This window comes from Bubalus bubalis, chromosome 15 (assembly GCF_019923935.1).
Source record: "Bubalus bubalis isolate 160015118507 breed Murrah chromosome 15, NDDB_SH_1, whole genome shotgun sequence".
Lineage (NCBI taxonomy): Eukaryota > Metazoa > Chordata > Mammalia > Artiodactyla > Bovidae > Bubalus > Bubalus bubalis.
The window spans coordinates 24826679-24847777 of NC_059171.1; the positions used below are offsets into that span (position 1 = coordinate 24826679).

The window sequence follows — 21099 nt, forward strand, 5'->3', positions numbered from 1 at the left end:
GCTTTACCATCTCATCCCTCCTTTTTAATCATTCTAATTTTTTTAAGTCTTTGGAAACACTAACTCCAACTTGAGTCCTCTCCCTTCTTTGAGCATCTCCAGAACAAATTAAATTTCCTCCTATATTCCTATAATACTTCAATTCTTGAAACTGTATCTTCTAATTAATTGGAGATAACTGTACCAGTTTGAGGTACAATATAAATCACATCTCCTTTTACTATTCCAATTAAATAGCTTGAGTCATCATTTAACCTCTTCCAGTAATTTCTTCATATTCCCAGGGTCTACACTGTAGAACAATTCTGAGAACAATAAAAGTTCTAATAACTGTTGGCACTTATGTAGTACTTTACAATGTGCATTTTGTGTACATCAGTGCATTTGGTTATGACAACAACCATGTAAGTAGACCTTATGACAATACCTATTTAATACAGCATGATCCTGAGGCAGAGAAAGGTTAAGAAACTTGCTCAAGACCACACAGCTGGCCTCTGTGGCCTGAGTCCATCCCTCTGAGTCTTATGGGGACAGATCCTGCAGGCAAAAAGTGAAGAAACTGGTTTTGTGACTCTTAAGACCAGGATGGCACAAGCAGTTTTGAGGACGCCGGTGAAATGACACAGAGTAAGAGCAAGACTCTCTTCTCACTTCTGAGTGAATTGCATCCTGGTTTCGGTGCAGTGAGGACTCAGGGGAAAACAGTGGCCCAGATACCTTGGAGGATTCTGTTTGGGCAGCACTGAAAACCAACATTCTCAGCACGAGTGCTGGCCTTCCTGTGAGGGCATAAACGGCACAGACATGGGAAAGGACACCGGTTCAGAGGGTACTGATGAGGAGAGCATTGGGGTGTCAGATATTGTCGGGGAGATATCCGTGGAAATGTCAAGAAGTAACCAGGTGAGACTGGGATAAACTAAATCCTCCCATTATAAGGGACTGAGTGGGAGACACTGAAATCTACATTGTTATGATTAATGAGACACCACAGTGCTTATGGTTTTGTGACATCTAGAACCACTTAAAATGCACAGATAATCTTATCTATCATCACAATTAGCATTCAAGATATGTGTTGTTATTTATACTTTATGTTTTTAAAAAACTGAAACTCAGATAAACAAATAACTTACTCAAGACCAAGACTCTTGTAAATAGCAGCCTGGGGGTTCAAACCTAGCGATTTCTGCCTCCAAGGTTCACATTCTCTCCACTGCCTACAATGTCTCCCTGTAACAATGAAAAAAGAAAAAACATACTGTTGTGTCTTTTCTTTGACATACACAAGCAAAGCATTCCTTTCTGAGTACTTGGCATTTCTCATGACCTAGAAATTAGAATTCATTGATATTTTCATAAAATGAAGTCCCCAGTGAAGAGTTTTGTCCTCACCCAAGATAGATAAACCTCGGAATGCTGCTACAGTCTGATGAGTCTCAATGTGGTTTTCTTTAGAAAATGTGACTGCAGATGTAGCCATCACTTTTAATGTGTGGATAAGTGTGTATGGAGACCACAGCCCTCCCTCTCACCTCATATGGTAGACACATGGGGCAGGACCCTCCATTTCCCACAGTACACAGTCTGGCCTCATACAAGTATTTTTTTCATGTTTACCATAAAATGTGTTTCCCAAGACATGATATTCCTCAAAAATCTGCAAGTTATCTTTTTTAAAAAATATTTTCCTTTACTTATTTTAATTAGAGGGTGATTGCTTTACAATGTATTGGTGTCTGCTGTATTCTTTCGGCTGCTGAATCAGCCATAAGAATACACATAACCCTTCCTTCCTGAGCCTCCCTCCCGTCCCCCAACTCTAGGTCCTCACAGATCACCAGGCTGGGCTCCCTGTGTTATATGGCAACTTCCCACTAGCTATCTGTTTTATACATGGTAGCGCATATACATCAATGCTGCTTTCTCAGTTCACCCCACTCTCCCTTCCCCAAGGTGTCCACAACTCCATTCTCTTATGCACATTATCTTTTTAAGAAAGAAAATTTAAGAAATTCTCTGAACCTCTTCCTTTACTAAATAGAAAAGAAAATGAGATTTTGTCTCAAAAGTAGGAAGGAGAAAGGGTGTTAAAATATCATCAATTGCAATAGAACCCAATCAGGGGATTCTGCATCAAATTAGACTCAGTTCCTGTTGGTTCTGATGAAATTGTACATCTGATTTTTGTCATAGCAAATGTGATTGTGATACCATAACTCAGAAGAAACTTCATTTCAGAGACAAGGGAACGCCATTGCTTACTGCCAAAGTTAAAGCTTCACTGAGAACCTTAGTTCGTTTGCTGATCACACGTGGGTTGGGAAAGCACCTGTGACTCGTGAGGACCCCTGGGCCGAGCCTGTGAGTGTTCCCCAAGTGGAATACTACATCTGTACCTGCTCTGTTTCTCTCTCAGCCTATCTGAATCGATTGGGTCCCGTTGGTGAAGTGATGCCATCCTTCCTTCCTTGTACCTAATTTTCTGACAAGCTAAAAATCAGCAACATTTCAGAAAATACAGTGCCCTTGGTTAAGGACTTAAATTCCCATGCTACACAAATAGGATTTTTTCTGGAATGCACAAGTGTAACAGGTTTATATTTATATAAATGTGTATTTTTAAAAGTTGTATGTAGAAGGAGAAGTGAAAAAAAAATTATGTCTGGGAGTTAGTCCCTTACAATTATGTAAAAGTTCCCAAACTAACTGCCTGAAGGAAAATCAAGAATACATTTTGCCAAGAATGTTTCCCTCTAGTATTAAATATTTTAAAATCCCCCAAAATTCTGTGTGTCTCAGAAAATGAATCTATTCTTCTCTAACATCTTTAATTTGCTGGTGTTCATGATCATCTACAATTTTAATTGAGTCAAAGTGTGAAATGGGACATCAGTTCCAAAAAAAAAAAAAAAAAGACTTTGAATTTTGTATCTGGTTAGAAGCTAAAAAGGCTTTTTTTGAATATTTGAGGTTTTTCTTCTTTTAACAATCATGAATAAACTACTGTTCTTGCACAATGCAGATGATTAAATGATAAAACTTGGAAGTAAATTCAATAATGGAATAACAATAAAAACTCATGAGGGCTGTAGTGCTCTCTTTGAGGTATTCCATTGAAATGATTGTTGCTTCTGAACAAACGGTGTCTCACTGCTTTTGAGGCTGGTGTGCGATTGACTGCTGAAAATTTAGCAGATTATTCTGAGGCTCAGAGAGTAAAGAATCTTCCTGCAATGCAGGAGTAGTGGGTTCAATCCCTGGAGAAGGGAATGGCAACCCACTCCAGTATTCTCGCCTGGAGAATCCCATGGACAGAGGAGCCTGGCAGGCTACAGTCCATGGGGTCGCAGTCAGACACAGCTGAAAGACTAAGAGTGACAAATGTTTTAGAATATCTTAGGAGGGAAAATCTGTTGAAATAAATCTCTAAAGTCAGCACTAGAATCTGAAAACCTTGCAAAAAAGCCTGCTCTGTCCTCTTAGCTAGGAATGAGATACATCACTCTTCTCCCACCACACCAGGCTCCCCCATCTCCAGATGGTCATACTCTTTATGTGTTTCTAAATTCAGTTCAAATACTGCCTTCTCCAGAAACTTCCCCTTCACTCCTTTACAGTCAGTTCTCTTATTTAAATGCCCTATCTATGTCTTTTTTTGAGGCAGATTTGTTCCTTTTTATTTATGTTCATTTTAATCCCTGTCTTATTTCCCCTACTTGATTCCAAAAGTTCATACACATCAGTTCATACACATATCTGGTTCATCTTCGATTCCTTCATGGAGCTTAAGTAGTGCTGGACACCAGCCAGGCATAATTGTAAAGAGAGCTTACCTTTATTGAGAGTTTACTATATGCCAATCAGTCTGAAAGGTGTTGTTTAATTCTTCAAAAAATCATGCAAGATATGTACTTTTATTGTTTCTATTTTTATAAGTGTGAGACCAGAGACTTCAAGAGAATGAATAATAAGTAAATGTTCAAACACAGGCTTCAGACTCAGACTGTGTGACTTCAGAGATCGTGTTCTTAGGAAAAAAAAAAAAAAAAGACAATAAATTAGAAAAAAATGAATGTACCAAGAAATTTTCAGAATCAATGTGAAACAAAGAACAGATTAAAATTATGTGTTCCAACCTTCCACTACAAGAGGAGTTAGATAATCTAATTCCCATCTTTCATGTGCTAACCCTCTCTAAACCATTATAAAAACAGCAGTACACAGTTTCCATCCAAACAGAGTTTTCTGGTCAGATTTTTTTTCTAACCTGGCAGAGCCAGGATTTAAATCCAGGAATATCAGAGTCCAAAGCCATGTGCTATCCACCGCAACACTATAGAGTCCTCTAATCCCTTGAAGGTTTATCCGCAGGTTCTGTTATGATCGTTAGAGCTCATTTCCACCGTGTTCCTTTGTTGCCCTCTTGACAGGTCACAGAACCTCTCCCTTTACAGCCTGTCTCATATATTCTTAGGCTTCTAATTTCTCCCTAGTTTCCTGTTTCCAAGGTCAAACAAGCCACTTTTTTTCATTCTTTCCTGAAGGTCAGATTTTTCAGCCTTGTAACATTCTTGTGCCTCCTCTCTGTCCCCTCATCAAGTTATGCATACATGATATTAATACTAAATGACTGCTTTGAATTATTCAATTGTTGCTCTAATTGTCATGTGCATTCTTCTCAAAACAATAATTGCAAGATTGCACAGGCCGATTCGGTAACTCTGCTGTCCTGCTCATGAATATAAAATAAACACAGGGAGTAGATGAGAGGATGGGAAAGTCACTGCCAGCTGGAACTTGAGAAAAGAATGATGTTCTGTAACCTCAGGAGCCACTGAGGACAACTGAACCGTGTCTATTTTTGGCAATATATGAAGGCTACATGAGATACTGTGGTTTCCCGCCCCTGCCCTCTGTGCTTTTGGGGTATATGGGACTGCTCTAGTGCTTAATGGTAAGCAGCCTTGTAAACTTGGTTGCATGGTACTTCCAATTAGAATGTGACTTAGAACAATTTTGGCATTTTCTTTTTATCAGGATTCGTAATGGTACATCAAACCCAGTTCTTCTCTATATTTTGGTATTTCTGTGTTTACTCTATAGAAATAACTAATATGACTTTTTTGTGTACACAGGGCATACAGATTTTATGAAGTTATTATGTAGAGCTGTAGTACAGATCTTGTTGCTATTGCTAAGTTGTTTCAGTTGTGTCCGACTCTTTGTGACCCCATGGACTATAGCCCACCTGGCTCCTCTGTCCATGGGATTCTCCAGACAAGAATACTGGAGTGGGCTGCCATTTCCTTTGCTTTTTAGAAAAATGAACCTCTGTCAAAATACATGGTAGTAGAGAAGAATTTCAGTATTTTCCTGTGCACACCATAACATACGAGGCCATTTCTCCTCATACTGTTAAGGGTTCTCCCTTTAACTTAAATTTCTCTAACAGCAAAAGCATATAAAAGCAAGAACTGAGTAACTATACAATGCAAGTCTTAATCATTGTCGTAACTACTATTTCTATTATGGCTATTATTTTTTTAAGATTTTTCTGATGTATACTTTTTTTTTTAAGTCTTTGCTGAATTTGTTACATACAACATTGCTTCTATTTTATGTTTTGTTCTTTTGGCCAAGAGGCATGTGGGATCTTAGGTCCCCAACCAAGGATCTAACCTGCACCCCCCCTGCACTGGAAGGCGAAGCCCTAACCACTGGGAGGTCCCTAGTTATTATTTGTTATGGTTATTATTAGGCAGAGAAATAGTCATTGCCAGCACTGTCTTATCATAATGCTTGGGAGCTTGAAATTTTGTTTACTAAAATGAAGAGTTTCCATAACAAGTCTCACCTAATTATGTACTCAAGCCCATCTTGAATAGGTGCTTACTATTTTATTCATGCATAATTTAAATATGTTCCTGCACTTTTTCTTTTGGTTTTGATTCTAACCTGCTCTTTTAAGATTATGTATGTTTCAGCTCCAGTGTCACCTACATTGGAACATTTCTTCTCAAAGTTCAAAATTCAAGGTGCATACAGATCTCCTGGGGATCTCATTAGTAGCCCCATTTGTAGTAGATCTGGGTGGGCTGGAGAGCCTAGTTCTAGCAAGCTCTCCAGTGTTGCTAATGCTCCTGGCTCTGTGAACAATTTGGAGGAGGGCATGACAACCTACTCCAGTATTCTTGCCTAGAGAAGGACAAAGGAGCCTGGAGGGCTACGGTCCATGGGGATGCAAAGAGTTGGACATGATTGAGCGACTCAGAACATAGCAGTGAACAACAGTTTAGAAAACAGCTTTACGTATAATACATTCTCAACTGAAGCAATATAAGTGGTACACTTGATTCTTTTCTCTTCCTAAATGTAAAACTAATCAGTCAGTTTTTCAACAAATATTATTGAGGTCCACAATGTGCCAGGTATCAACTATTCTTCATTTTAATACAGAGCCACCTCATTTCCATTGCTACTACCACCCAAGTTCATGCAACTATTCTCTCTTCTGAGAGAGAATGCTGAATGCATTGCTCTACATACATCCTTGCTCCCTTCTTCAATTTTTTTTAAATAGAAAATACACGGATTTTTAAAAATACATTTCTGATCATAGCATTCCAATGTATCAAATACATCAAAAGCTTTTCATTAACTTCTAAGATAAAAGTCCCAAATTTTAAACAAACAATCAGCAAGATCCTGCTTACATTAGTACCTTCACCTCCTGTCACTCTCCTGATTATTGATGTTCCAGCCCATTTGCCTCTCTTTCAGTTATTAAATTTGCTAAGCTTCTTCCCATCCCAAGTCTTTGGCACATGCTTTTGCTTTGCTTGAAATTCTCTTCTTCTTTATCTAATACTATGTATCCTTCAAACTCAGACTAATATTACATTAGAGAACCCTCATTTGACCTCCTGGATGAAGTCATGACACCTTGTAACAAGTTCCTTTAGTGCCATTCATTTCTTTCAGGGGGCACTTTCATAGGCATAATTACATAATTAAATATGCAAATTAGCCTGCTTCCTCTAATAATGAACTGCAGGAGGGCACGGATTTTGTTTGTCTTCTTTTTACTTTTATACATCTAGTCCTTAGCAGACTTCTTGTCATATAGCAGAGGTCAACAGATACTTAATAAATGAATGATAAAAAGAAATAGAAATAGACTGTATCATTCTGGTCCATTTGTACCTCTCTGTTAAAAACAGATATAGTTTGCCAGTTTTCAACGAACCAGTCTATAACAAAATATGCATCATTAGAATGCAATCCAGTCTCTTAGATGTATCCATAAAGTGTTTCGTGTCACTTCTGTAATTTCCATTTTCTTCTACATTTCATGAGATGACTAACAGAAAACTTAAATTACTTGCATATGAAAAAAGACCCAGCTGTTTATGTATTTGAGAAGTGTTTAATATACTGCCACATACAACCTCCCACTGCTTCCTAAGTCGTTTCTGATGACACAGAGTCTTTATGTATAGCGAATTATTATATATGCTTAAGTGAAAATGTTAGTGACTCAGTCATGCCTGAGTCTTTCTGACCCCATGGACCCCACCAGGCTCCTGTCCATGGAATTCTACAGGCAAGAACATTGGAGTGAGTTGCCATTCCCTTCTCCAGGAGATCTTCCTGAGCCAAGGATCAACCCCAAGTCTCCTGTATTGCAGGCATATTTACATTCTGAGCCACCAGGGAAGCCAATATGTGTTTCACCCTTTGTCAAAGGGGAAGATGCATCTCTGGGAGTTACATCCCAGAAAATCTTTGTAATTACACTATTTGGGTATTCAAAAAGCTACGGCCTCATCTTTTTCTGGTTGCCAAATCTCATTTGTGAAAATACGTGTTGAATCTATTTCTTGAAATTCTGCCACCACCTTGGAGCACAGGGGAAGAGAATAGAAGGGTTCTTGCTAATTACCCTTGAGCCCTGTATGCCCTGAGATATTCAGGACCACAGAAACGCTGGTTCTAGGAGACCTCTAGGATCTCTTCAGAAAGCATTATTTTAGACATATTTTAAAAGGTCTGGAAAGTTAAACTTTCTGAAATCATCAAAAAAAGCAAAAATAATTTTGGAAAATCCCACTATCCATCTTCTGCACAGAAAATAGGAAGATAATTCAAGTTGGTGAACTGAAGTCATACAGTGTGTGCTTGCTTCACATATCTTCTGAAGGCCTCTATTCCCGTCCAGCCCAAGAAGATCTCAAGCAATGACCTCAGCCCTCCCTGGGCTGACACATTCTGTAACTCCAAAGTGATGATTCAGCGTTATTTAAAGCCCCACATGAAGCAGGGGAGTATGATTCTCCTCAGGTCCATGGTGGGCTCCAGGCCAGCCGCAGCTGTCAGCTCGGCGGGTTTCAGCAAGCTGCTCGATGCAGACTGACATGGAGCCCTTGGCCCGCACAAGCGAGAGCCCTGTACTTATGGGAAAACGCTTAAGTTGCCTACTCTCTTCTTGCGGCTGTTGTTTTACAGTTCAAGTTCCACTTAATAAACATCAGGAAAAAGCTGCTCTGTCTGCAGTGGCAGTGGAAACATCCTTTCTCCTGGTACTTCGTGTTAAAAAGTAACCGACTTCAGCTCAGCTGAAGGTCACTGAACTCCTGAATCAACCCACAGGGTGGTGGGGGATGTTCTGCAACAGAGGGGATCTGAGTATACAACACCACCGGGGTATCCTCAGCTACATTTTGGCCCTGGCTCACTCTTACTCACTTTCTCACATAGACATCTCTAATCTTACCCTGTTCCCAAAGGCTTAATAATATGGATACAATAAGCATTCTTTTTCTTTCTTTTTTTTTTTTTTTTACTTTTTTCTTCCTTTTAACCTCTTCTAATTTTTTTTTTTTTTTTTTTACTTTACAATATTGTATTGGTTTTGCCATACATCAACATGAATCCGCCATGGGTGTACATATGTTCGTTTGCCATTTTCATTAATCATTTAGCATCCTTAAGATGTTTAAGCTTTAATCTTTGAGCTGAATTTCCTAATTTGTAAACAGGGTAGGTGGTTAAGATAACCAGTCTATGAGTGAATAGAGAGGCTCCTACTGAATATCTGAAGACTCTTGCTTTTGTGTTCTTTTGAATGTGCCCCTCTGATTTTTGCTTTCTTCCTAAGGTCAAATTCCATAATTACATTCCCAAAGAATCCCAGGATATGCCAGTAGACACCTTTACCTTGCCATTTAGGCTTGGGGGAAAATGAAGAATTTTTAAAATGACCCACAGGAAATATACAAGCTCTCCTCCTAACTCTCTCCTCTCCTTCACTGGGTCCACATGTTTCTGAACTCCTTTCATCTCTCCATTTCACTATAAAACCTTTTATTCCTCTCTTTATTCACTTATTTAACAACATTACTTTGGGTTTGTGCAGGACTAGGCATTAAGGATGCTATAATAAGTAAGACAAAACATTTCCCTGCCCACTTTGCATTTCAGTGAGGAAACCCAACAGCCAACAAGTAAACCAAGCCACCATCAGGGAAGTAACACTATTAATAACAGAGATGGGTCCTTTCTACTTGAGGGTTCAAGAGAACTTTCTCTGAAGAGTTGTATTTAAGCTGAGATCTGAAGAACGAAATCAACTCAAACCCACAAAGAACCCAGGGAAGAAACATTTCAGGCAGAGGGAAAGGCAGGGAGCAGGGAAGAGACTGGCAGAAATTCACAGTAGCTGGAGGATAATAGCGTGCCCGTGACTGAGCTGGCGAGTGAGGCTGGGGCAGGTCACCTGACATCCCTGTGGGTCACAGCAACTTCTGGAAGAACAGAGGCAGACTCTGTGAGGACGAAATTGTGAGAGCTCTGCTGACTAACTGGAAAAACCAGGTGAAAAGTCCAAGGAAATCACCTGCTTGTTAGATTCTGTACAGGCATGTTCAGCCTGGACCTGGGGTGAGCGTCAGGGGAGAAACTCTAGGAGGTCCATTCTGAGGACTGCTACCCACAGAGAAGCATCCAGAAGAATCAACCTTCTCATTTTCAAGCGTCCACTGTGTAATATAATGTATACAGTGATGCATGCTCCAGCACTTGGAATGTCTCCCCTGTTATTTCCAGTCCATACTTCCACCCACAGGGCCGAGCACTTATCTCTACATCAAGACTTATTTACCAGGCATTAGGTCAGGCAGGACAATGCAAATTTCTCAGCAAATTCAGCAAAGCTCAGTATACTTGGAAACAGACTTAAAGCAACCTCTGAATGCTAACGCCTTTTAGTTTTTCATTCCCATGATTCTTTTCTACATGGATACCTACTGGGTTAGTGCTTTGTGTAATATTCCACATCTGTTAGCATTTGACTTTTTTTCTTATTTCTTAATATGCTTTCATCACCCTCCCTGGTTACATGTTAAAATGTGATCATTTGATTCCTAAATCCCCTTCTTCTATTTCGTTTTTGTCATAGGATTACCATCAAGCTGTAAACTCGTAATATTTTGGTAATAGTTTTAGAAACTTAAAATACAAATGGACTCTCTGCATTATTTTCCAACATAACATTTTTTCAATTCTACTTTAAATGAGCAGTTTAATTGGCCTCCTTAGGCTCTTTGAATTACAGGTTGAGCCAAAGGTGAAATGACATCTTATTATTTGCATTACTGTATTTCAGAACATGTGAGTAACTCTGGTGGAGAACTAGAAGTTACATATATAGGCCCCAGATGGCAGAATATCACATGGTCTATGTCTTAGTATGAGAAACAGCTCAAGCAAGTAAACTATTCCCAGACGTTTATTACATAGCCCAGGTCTGGAATAATTATTGTGCTTCTGGCAAGAGACAAAGGTGAAAAAATGGACATTTAAGTAGAGTGAACATTAAAGGAATTATTGCATTCTTTTCTGAACATAATCACCTGTAACTGGAAAAGTAATAGTTCCACATGTCGTATTCTTTGTTGATCTGTTAGATATTTGCACTTGTTTAACCCAAGTGTAGGTGTAGAATATTGCCAATCGATATTCTTGAGAACTCAGTAAATTCAAGTAGTTATTGTTAGTAGAGCAGAATCTAGAGTACATAAGAAGCTAATATTTCCAAAAATGTAAATAGTATGCTTTTGTTAAAATATCTAAAAACATGTCCTACCTCTATTATGCAGTTTCAGAAAACATCGATATACATTTTGTGCACCCGGTGCAAATTGTGGAACAACTGTGTTTGATCACTTTGTGCGTATACTTCTGAATGTGTATGGCAAAGCTCTTTTCCACCGCATTTCTTAACACCAGAGTCAATTTTTGAGGTGGCATCTCAATATCTCACTGACGTTGCTATTTCTTCATTAACAAATATGTCATTTCTCTTATTGAAATTACCTAGGTTATTTATATATACTTTTATGGCCAGGAATGAAGATTATATAGTATGAGAGCCTTTCGATGAATAAAGTGAAAGTGAAAGTGAAGTCGCTCAGTCGTGTCCGACTCTTAGCGTCTTTTAAAAAAAATTCAGAAATTAGTAAATGGACCAAGGCATGTTCCAGCAAATACTTGATTTAAGCTGATACTACCAGCTGTTTCCTTTAGCATAAAAACACAGTTACCTAGGAGAGAGAGCTACTCAGACTTCCAAAGAGAAAATCACAAATGAATAACTCCAGGCATAAATCATAGCTCTTCTGGCTTTGATAAGGCAATGTATTATAATGGGAAAGAAATATTTATCCTATGCTTCCTGTGTTAATTTTATCTTAAGGTATCCAAATAGCTTGTGAAGAAAAGTTCTTTGTATATAGAATAATTTAAGCTAATCAATTCAAGAAACGGAATTTAGAATATCACCTAAGATATTCTTGAAAAAAAGTATAACTCAGGCCAAAGTGTCAAGATTTATATCCCATTAATACTTTTAAAACTATGCTGTATGACAGAATTTCAAACATAACAAAGTCTCCCCCGGCCCCGCCCCCCCTTTTTTTTTTTTTTTTCAGAATAGAAATTCAGACCCAGAAAATTAAAGGGATTTGGTCCAGGTTATGCAGGAAACCCGGAGAGGGCAATGGAACCCCACTCCAGTACTCTTGCCTGGAAAATCCCATGGACGGAGGAGCCTGGTAGGCTGCAGTCCATGGGGTCGCTAAGAGTCAGACACGACTGAGCGACTTCACTTTCACTTTTCACTTTCATGCATTGGAGAAAGAAATGGCAACCCACTCCTGTGTTCTTGCCTGGAGGATCCCGGGGACGGGGGAGCCTGGTGGGCTGCCGTCTATGGGGTCACACAGAGTCGGACACGACTAAAGTGACTTAGCATAGCATAGCATAGCATGCAGGAAACCCAGTGACTTTATTCATACTGGAATCACAAGTGAAGTCTGTCCTTTTACAATAACAAATGGGTTATTTTGTTGCTCTTTCTATGACACTATAAGGAGAACATTCCTTCGGATTCTACTGGGTGACAAGGGCAATGGATGATAAAATGGCTGCTATTTTATTGTTTATTGGAGAAGGAGTGCCAAACTGAAACAGATTGAGTGGAGACCCAGGCCTCTCTCCCCAGACCATTTTTAGAGTGAGGTTTACAGAAGTTCCATGTTTGCAGTGTGTGCAGAGGTCAGCATCATGACTGCCCTGACAGTTCAAGCAAAGACTTTGGTTCTTCATAATTAGTGAGTCTGCGGAAAAAGAGAGTCTTTCCAGGCTTTTCCGTAACCCGCCATGGCTTACTGCTGGGAGAACAGGAAACGCACAAGGAAAGCAAGAAGAAACAGGCCCTCTCTGCACGCGGGCTCTCGGCCTGCCAAGTCAGCCGGCTGGACGTAGAGGCAATTTCCTTAGTGTCTGCGGCCTTAAGCTGACTTCTGCACAGGGAAGTTGGGCAATATTTATTGTTGAATGGGGCCCTGGGAGATTATTCTTGGAAGGGACAACCTCTGTGAACCTTTGTGTGTTGACTGAAAATCTCTTGTAGCCAGGGTTTCACAAACTAGATGTGACTGCCTCCTTCTAACATAAAAACGACTGGAAAACAGAAAAATTCTTAAAGTTTGGAAGCCCAGTCTTAGAGACGTGGTTTCTTCTTACTCAAGGTGATTTATGTCTCTGGAGCGCTGAGTTAGGAAAGTGCAGAAACAGGGTTATGCTTGAAGATACTCTGAGCTACTTTCTAGGATATTGTGAACCACTGAAATCTAAAAACACCTATTTACTAATCTCTCATTTATACGTTTTTGTTTGTTTGTTTGTTTGGGCTTCTTTGACTTGCAGAGTAATGGTCAGGTACTAGGAGAGATGTAAAGGTGAAAAAAAAAACATGATCTTTGACATTAAGGTGCTCATTCTATTTACCATCTTTAAAAAAAAAAAAAAAAAAAAAAAAAAAAACCACAACAAAACTTCCAAAACCAGTAAGAATAAGCCACATGGTATCAATAGTTACTCTTTCTCTCCCTAAGTTAGTATCTGAGCATATGGAGAAAGGGGTGCCAAGCACATAGCCTCAAGTCAATGGGAAGGGCCGGGCCCTCAGGCTCCACGCTGTCTGACTTGCAGGCTCTCGGACAATGCCTCTCACCCAGCTGGTCTGCTGCTCCTCTTGTCATCTGCAGCTGAAGTGTGCAGCAGGCCAGATTCACGAGTGGGTCTTTGCCAGCATGGTCAGGGCTCAGCAGGCCTCCCTGGCAAATGAGCCTGATGTTGGCTCCTGCTTGGGTAGAGATGTTGCAGGGTCTAACGCAGTCAGCCTTGAGCCTTGCAGGCTGCTCAGTAACCCGTGCAATCAAATCTGTGTGACAAGCTCCCTGCTACAGTCTCAGTTGCTTCACAACCCCGAGTGACCCCACAGAGTTCACCTTCTAGGCCTCCCTCTGCCTGACCACGTAACCTTGCCAAATCGCTGCAGCCACCTGCCAGCGTGGTGATGTTTCCAAGGTGACGTCTTTCTGGAGCTCTCAGTGTGGGGTGGGCAGAGCCCTTCCCTGCCTTCCCCATTGCCCTCACCTCTCTGAAAAGTTCTCTTCTCTTCACTGTGGAGGGGGCCTCAGAAGACGCCTTCTGTCGCCCTCTCTCACTGTTCTCTTCTCCTTCCCAGACATTTCCTAGACCTGAAAAGGTTGGGCATTGCTTTTGTTTCCCCCAAATCATGTGTCCTCTTCACATTCACTTGACACGGATGGAGCACACCCTCCACAGCACAGTTAGTCCCTTGAGTGTATTTTCATAACCTCAAAGGACAACAAAGGCTCAATGGAACCTGAAAATTCTAGTCTCAGAACAATAGTCTGTCTGTTTTGATTTCTGAGGCCAAGTATTAACTTGCTCTTTTTCTTTACAGCATCCAAATATCCCATGAGGCTAACGGATGCTTTGGGGAAACAGGGGTGAATATCTTGTACTCAGAAAGGCAGAAGGAAGAGCACTTTGATGATATTTAATGCTTATCATGTGGGCTTGTCTTACTACCAGCATGCCAAAGGACTTGTGCCCTAATCCTCATGTGAGAAGCCTTACAGAAATGAGTGAATAAAACCCAGTTTATTTGTCAGAGTAATCTCCTTGAAACAATGAGACCAGTAACTTTCAACAACTTCTTGCAATGATGAGAAATAGTGCCAGAAGGTTCTAGAGTGACAGAAGCCACTCTTAGGGAGCAGTCAGTAGAGCCCTCAAGCTTAAGAAATTAATGACCTGAAGACCAATACTACAGGCTGGCACAGCCTTCCCCTGGTGCCCATTGGCCTCTGGCAACCCTGAGCAGGAGCGAGCACACAAGAGAGCTGCTGCTTCAGGGCTCATCAGCCAGAAGAAGGAAACAAACAAGAAGAAATTAGAAGAGGCTGAGAGTCCTCACCCATGGACCACATGTAAGATGGTCTGCACAGGGGTGATGACACTCTTCTGGAGGAATTGAGAGGACCCTACATTCCTTAAACACCAGTGATAGGTTGGAGAACTTCAGGGAAGACCATTTGGAACATCTTACCTTTGTTCCTCCCATTTCTTTCTATTGGTACCTGGGAAAAGTAAGAGAAACATGTTAGGTCACATGGAAATGACTATATCCGTGGAATTGCTATTTCAGTTCAGTTCAGTTCAGTTGCTCAGTCGTGTCCGACTCCTTGCGACCCCATGAATCGCAGCTCGCCAGGCCTCCCTGTCCATCACCAACTCCCGGAGTTCACTCAGACTCACGTCCATCGAGTCAGTGATGCCATCCAGCCATCTCATCCTCTGTCGTCCCCTTCTCCTCCTGCCCCCAATCCCTCCCAGCATCAGAGTCTTTTCCAATGAGTCAACTCTTCACATGAGGTGGCCAAAGTACTGGAGTTTCAGCCTAGCATCATTCTTTCCAAAGAAATCCCAGGGCTGATCTCCTTCAGAATGGACTGGTTGGATCTCCTTGCAGTCCAAGGGACTCTCAAGAGTCTTCTCTAACACCACAGTTCAAAAGCATCAATTCTTCGGTGCTCAGCTTTCTTCACAGTCCAACTCTCACATCCATACATGACCACTGGAAAAACCATAGCCTTGACTAGATGGACCTTTGTTGGCAAAGTAATGTCTCTGCTTTAGTTTCTCATTTTATATTGCTGATTTAGTCTCATTCTTTAAGAATTTAAATGCGGTGGTTTTATTATTATTTTTTAATTTGTAAGCATCAATCATTCACAGGTCAGTTGGTTCTAAAGCCCATCCAGTTTCAGACGGAAACGGATGCTGCTCCTTCAGAGTTACTATCCCAATGATGGTAAAATAGATTATCTTTCCCTCAGCCAAGAAATCCCTTTCCTCCTACTCTTTAGACATTTAATGTCTGCTGCTGCTGCTGCTAAGTCACTTCAGTCGTGTTCGACTCTGTGCGACCCCATAGATGGCAGCCCACCAGGCTCCCCATCCCTGGGATTCTCCAGGCAAGAACACTGGAGTGGGTTGCCATTTCCTTCTCCAATGCATGAAAGTGAAAAGTGAAAGGGAAGTCGCTCAGTCGTGTCCAACTCTTAGCGACCCCCATGGACTGCAGCCTACCAGGCTCCTCCATCCATGGGATTTTCCAGGCAACAGTACTGAAGTGGGGTGCTATTGCCTTCTCCAGAAGGGGTGTATACAACTGTGTAATTTGATAATGGCTAGCTAGTCCTTACCCCGGAGAAGGCAATGGCACCCCACTGGAAAATCCCGAAAAAATCCCATGGACGGAGGATGGACGGAGGAGCCTGGTAGGCGGCAGTCCATGGGGTTGCTAGGAGTTGGATACGACTGAGTGACTTCATTTTCACTTTTCACTTTCATGCATTGGAGAAGGAAATGGCAACCCACTCCAGTGTTCTTGCCTGGAGAATCCCAGGGATGGGGGAGCCTGGTGGGCTGCCATCTATGGGGTCGCACAGAGTCGGACACGACTGAAGTGACTTAGCAGCAGCAGTCCTTACCCTACGCAAGTTATGCCATGGATTGCCAAGGGAGACATGCCCCTTCTATTTCTGAGAATCCTTTTAAAGCCCTTTAACTTCAGAAGCAGAGTCACGTGTGCTTTACTCTTGGTTTGTGAGTCTTCCGGTTACCGTAAACTCTCGGGCTTCCCAGGTGGCACTAGTGGTAAAGAACCCGCTTGTCAATGCAGGCGACATAAAGAGATGTGAGTTTAATCCTTGGGTTGGGAAGATTCCCTGGAATCTTGTGGGCAACCCACTCCAATATTTTTGCCTGGAGAATCCTATGGACAGAGGAGCCTGGCCAGCTACAGTCCATAGGGTTGCAAAGAGTCAGACACGACTGAAGTGACTTAGCATGCGTGCATGCAGTTTCTCTAGAGGCAGGGCCCTGTCAGGTATCAGAGATTTACTGCTGAACACATCTCCCCTGGTACACACTACTTCCCAGATTCTGACTTTGTTTTTCTTCCTCAGCTTCTGTGTGTTGCTTGCTGCTTGCTTCTGTTCACTGCCAACCTGTGTTCAGCCAGGTCTCTTAACCCCAGCACCATGCTTTTCTCACTAACTGGAATGTTTGCCAGCTGTTTACCATGAATCTTTGGCACATCTGTGTAGATCGCCTTCTCTTTGTTTATTTTAATATAAGCCCCCCAGAGGACATCTTTGTGGTCTGTCTGGTTGCTGGGTCTCCATCATTCTAACCCCACCATCCCCCGTCTGGACCTTCCCACCACAGATATTCACACAATTACCCCTTGTTCTTTATTGCTATCTTGAACCTTCTTTTAATAGCTTCATCATGGATGAATGAGATTTTAAAAAGTGAAATGTGTCTTTCTTACATACATTTTTAAATGAATTCTTGTTTTATAGTCCCTGAATGGATTGATTTGTTCAGGAAAACAAAATAGAGCACAGATGTTTGGGCCAAGTGTGCTTGCTAAAAGGTAGTCTCTGTAGGATGATGCGTATGAGCATTCACAACCAAAGATGGACATGTTTTCACGTTAGAGGGTCTTGTTTCTTCTCTGTCTTGTCAAAATTTGGATTTATAGACTAAACCAGTAGAATAGTTATTTTAAAATATCACTAGCAAAATGAATGATAAATGTATATTAAAAGTTTATGAAACCACTTTCATAAAAAAACATTAGACCCTTTAAAGGTTGAGATCATCAAACATTCTCCACTAGGTTGGGACCTGCTGGTTCATATTCTTGTTCAGAAGAAATTTCTATTTTTTTTTTCCTTTTTGAGCAATTGAGACTGGCTCTGGCAAGGATGTGTTGGCAGACTATGGCAAGTTGTACAGCTGCTGGTTGAGACCACTGACAAAAACATATCCGTGGAATTCACTGAAGGAAAAAACACTGTCTTTATTGTGAGTTTGCTTTTGAAGAACTTCTGTTTCTCCTGGTAACTGTGGCCATAGTAATTACCTAAAATAAAATTGGTAATTGACTTTCTTTTCTGTATCCAAAATGGATAAAGGCTAACAGTGCGCTTCTAGGGACTTTAACATTAGTTATTATGGCCTTTATTTTTAATCTTCCAATGTTTTTGCTTATGAACAGAAGACCCACACATGACTTGATAATAACAGGTAGAGCATTTCAATCAGTAATAACAATTATTCATGTTTTTGTAGGAAGAGGTTTTGAATATCTGAAGCTTTGGACTATCATTTCCCCAATAATTACTGATATATATCTGAATATGTATAATAGATACATATCTCTCCATATCTCCATATAGATATGGCTTCAAATTTCAGTAAACTGATGAGGTCAAATACATTCACAGCACAATTGACTGTACTATTTCAAAGAAGTTCAGGATAAGGTCACATCTGAAAAGGGAGCCCTCTCTTCATTCTGGAGAAAATGCCAGTTTGGAATTTTCATATTTAAGACATCCCCTGCCCCTGCCAATAAAATATAGGTTATATGATTCTAAAGTTTTCAGTTAGAAAGTTTTGCTTTCATGGCAGAGGAAAACTGCAAGTTATTATAGTCCATGATGTGTATTTAGGGAGAATTGGTGGGGGGGACACATAATTTCAACTTATTTCTGGACTAAATTAATATGATTATATATTATTTCATACCACAGGAGTAAAACTATTCTCTCATAGAAGTTGATTTTTCTCCCAAATGAACTGGACTGCTAGTTATTTGGATCAATATTTTCTATTAATACCACAACTAGCCAGATTGTTTTAGGAAAGAATAAAATCATGTTTGTCACTAGCAATGATAAGAAACAGGTAGCTTGCAGAGTATGTGCCTACTAGTTTGAATTTGGGGAGGGGGATGATAGTAATCATTGGTGGTTATCCATCTATATTGCTGTCCTAGAACATAGTCATTAGAACACCTAGGTTCATCTGTACAGACAGATGACCACTTGAGAGACTAACTAAATATGGCTGCCCTCTTGAAGGAAAGAAATGGAGACACATATGGCAGGCATATGTCTAGATGAAGATGTCATCTAATAAAGACTTAAGAATTAAGATCCTTAACTGGTAATGAAGTATGTGTTGTAGAAGCCCTGTGGAGGTATCCTCTTACTAAGGAATATTCAGGAGATTCAGTTCAGTTGCTCAGTCATGTCCAACTCTCTGCGACCCCATGGACTGCAGCACACCAGGCTTCTCTGTCCATCACCATCCCCCGGAACCTGCTCAAACTCATGTCCATCGAGTCAGTGATGCCATGCAACCATCTCATCCTCTGTCATGCCCTTCTCCTCCTGCCTTCAATCTTGCCCAGCATCAGGGTCTTTTCCAATGAGTCAGTTCTTTTCATCAAGTGGCCAAAGTATTGGAGCTTAAGCTTCAGCTTCAGTCCTTCCAATGAATATTCAGGACTGATTTCCTTTAGGATGGACTGGTTTGATCTTCTTGCAGTCCAAGGGACTCTTAAGAGCCTTCTCCAGTTCAAAAGCATCAATTCTTGAGTGCTCAGCTTTCCTTATGGTCTAACTCTCACATCATACATGACTGCTAGAAAAACCACAGCTTTGACTAGATGGACCTTTGTTGGCAAAGTAATGTTTCTGCTTTTTAATATGCTTTCTAGGTTGGTCACAGCTTTTCTTCCAAGGAGCAAGAGTCTTTTAATTTCATAATGTAGTCAGCATCTGCAGTGATTTTGGAGCCTAAGAAAATAAGGTCTGTCACTGTTTCCATTGTTTCTCCATCTATTTGCCATGAAGTGATGGGACCAGATGCATGATCTTACTTTTTTGAATATTGAGTTTTAAGCCATCTTTTTCACTCTCCTCATTCACTTTCATCAAGAGGCTCTTTAGTTCTTCATTTTCTGCCATAGGGTGGTGTAATCTGCCTATCTGAGGTTATTGATATTTCTCCTAGCAGTCTAAATTCCAGCTTTTGCTTCATCTAGCCTGGCATTTCATATGATGTGCTCTCCTTATAAGTTAAATAAGCAGGGTGACAATATACAGCCTTGACGTACTCCTTTCCCTATTTGGAACCAGTCTGTTGTTTCATGTCAAGTTCTAACTGTTGTTTCTTGACCTGCATATAGATTTCTCAGGAGGCAGGTAAGTGGTCTGGTTTCCATCTCTTGAAGAATTTTCCATAGTTTGTTGTGATCCACATAGTCAAGTGGATCACAGTCAATGAAACAGAAGTAGATGTTTTTCTGGAACTCTCTTGCTTTTTCTATGAAACAACAGATGTTGGCAGTTTGCTTTCTGGTTTCTATGCCTTTTCTAATTCCAGCTTGAACATTTGGAAGTTCTCAGTTTACATACTATTAAAGCCTTGCTTGGAGAATTTTGAAATTAGAGAATTTCAGATTCGTTATCATAAACTTACTCAATATGAACTGAGGTGTTGTCATTCAAACAGGTAAATGAGAGAGAGAATTAAAATTGAGAAATACGCTTCTGCTCACCTTACTTTGCTTGTGTCTCCCAGCTAACCTGTCAACTAAGTTGAAAGATGTGCCTTCTAGATTAAGGAAGATTAAAGTCTATAATATAGAATATCATAGCTCCTAAAGTGTCTGAATTAAAACAAATGCAAAGAGTTGACCTTTTGCCCAGTCCACTGGAATTGGAATCTTGAGCATAGCTCCTCGATAGGGAGTTTACCAGAAAAAAGTAGTTTGGTGAGATGTTGCAGTATGCCAGACCCTTTAGAAGGCATGCCGCACAGAGGAGGCAATGTTCTTGCAGTCACTGTGAGGAGAGTGACTCCCAGGAGGTCCCCCGTGAACCAAAGGTGACTGACAGTAATTTTCAGAATTTTGATCTCTAGGATAACTGCTTCTGAGCCTCTTTTTTTCTCATCTCAAAAAATTAAGTAGATGATTTCCTTAACAAACTGGACTACACACAAATTGTTAAGATAATAAAAATTGTATTCAATCAAAATAAAACAGTGAAAAATAAAGCAAAAGTATTTGTAGCAAATATCAAACACTCTTATCTATTTTAGTTTATGTAAAAGGCTCATAAAAATAGTAGGAAAAGCTTCAAGAGTCTCAACTTATGAATAAGTAATTTATATTGAGAGAATGGAAACACTTTCAACATTAGTAACAACATAATACAAGTGAAAATTATCATATAATTCTATTTCTGGTGAAAGAAATGAAAGGGATATTCTAGCCCCCAGAAAAAAAAAATT

At 40.4% G+C, this 21099-nt stretch overlaps 1 long non-coding RNA gene across 1 annotated transcript in view; it reads right to left on the bottom strand.

The window, feature by feature from the left end:
• Positions 1–12781: 12781 nt before the first annotated feature.
• The window catches only part of LOC123329448, a 31342-nt gene continuing 23024 nt past the window's right edge, over positions 12782–21099 (bottom strand). The window contains exons 3-4 of the long non-coding RNA XR_006544890.2: positions 14987–15017; positions 12782–13708 (exon numbers count right to left, since the gene is read on the bottom strand). This is a non-coding gene — a long non-coding RNA (uncharacterized LOC123329448). The remainder of the gene's footprint in view (positions 13709–14986; positions 15018–21099) is intronic.